Here is a 1,690-nt window from a genome sequence, read left to right on the forward strand (position 1 = left end):
TTCTAGAATTTTCATCAACCTTTCTTCTTCTTCCATTATTAATTTTTAGGAAATTATGACTGGTAAAGTAGAGGAATCTCCTGAAAAAATGCATATTTTAAATGATCAGGAAGGAACTTCAACTCTAATTCTAGAGGTTTTTCAATAGATGGACATAATGATTTATCTTGGTCTATCGTGTCCAAAACTTCAAAAATTTCTCGAAAATAATTTAAATTTTCCTTAAAAAGATCTTCACATTTATTTAATTCCTCTTCTTTCTCATGTTCCAAATCTTGTACTTCAGATTTTTCTTCATAAGTAGTTCTGAAATGGCATTCACTTAGATATCTTATAACATCCATCTTATAGCAATCACTATCTTTACCTTTGGCAGGGTATTTCATTGATTTTAAAATGTTAAAAGTAACAATTTGATCATTGACGTGCATTGTTAATTCCCCTTTCTGCACATCTATCATTGCTCTTCCTGTGGCTAGGAAAGGTCTCCCCAAAATGATAGGTATCTCTTTATCTTCCTCCATATCTAGAACAATGAAATCAACAGGAAAGATAAATTGATTCACTTTCACTAGGACATCTTCTATAACTCCTTTAGGGTATGTTATTGAACAATCTGCTAACAACAGAGTTACAGTAGATTGGACAATTCCCCAACCTCTTCCACACCTGGCTTCTTCGACGTTGGTTTTTAACTAATTTAAATCCTTCAGGCGTAGTCCCTTCGACCGGCCTTTTGGCACCAACCACTTTTCTCTCATCTCCTTCCTCTTCTCAGTCGGGCCTCCTCTTTTCTTTTTAACGGGCAAGAACTTTTTAGTTTTTTCTTTCTTTTTTAAGCAGGAAGCCCAAAGGTCTTCATTAGCGCTTCCTCCCTCATTTGTTTCTTAGCACTTGACATATTTTTTTTTCGCATATATGCCCGATTAAAAGGTAATGATTTCGAGAAGTGAGAAAAACAAAAAAGTTCTCTTTGCGCTCTATTTATAAGAAAAGCGACACGAAAATCAAGTAAGTATAATTATTAGCAATATTTATTACTTATATGTGAACAATCATGTTATTAATTCTCTTATTTTTATGGCAGCTGTCATCTTCAAGGAAATAAGATAATCAATGCACTAATTATGTACATCAGAAATACACCAACATCAATCTCGAGAAGATACGATGGAACATGCGAAGTGGATTGATGTACGAACATTCTCCATAATACAAGTCAGCCTCTAAAGCCGACCAAATGAAAGACTGACTGACCCAACAGACACAACGTGACCGCGTCGATGCCTACGTAACCAACATCCGCCATTATAGAGATCAACAATCACCTGAAAGTGATTTCTTCAATATAGGCACATTGACCGAAGATAGGCTGCCTGTTAGATTACGATGATACACCATCCACCTGATAGAATAATCTATCCTAAGGGCAATGCGTCTTCGCAATAGGTCCCCTCTGAAAAGGCGGTCGATGATCATTCAATCGGTCATATGACTCATGCCCGACCGAGTTAGTACTAAGTGACCAAGCCAATCAGTTATGAATACAAAAAGGTGTCAAGGGTAATTACATATATGGAACGACATCAACAAAAATTACATGGTCAAAACATATATGATTCAATTATAAATATATAAATAAATTATGGTAATGTCCCTATTTAGGGGGGGGGGGGGGGGGGGGGGTATT

This window comes from Phalaenopsis equestris, unplaced genomic scaffold, assembly GCF_001263595.1.
Source record: "Phalaenopsis equestris unplaced genomic scaffold, ASM126359v1 Scaffold001082, whole genome shotgun sequence".
Lineage (NCBI taxonomy): Eukaryota > Viridiplantae > Streptophyta > Magnoliopsida > Asparagales > Orchidaceae > Phalaenopsis > Phalaenopsis equestris.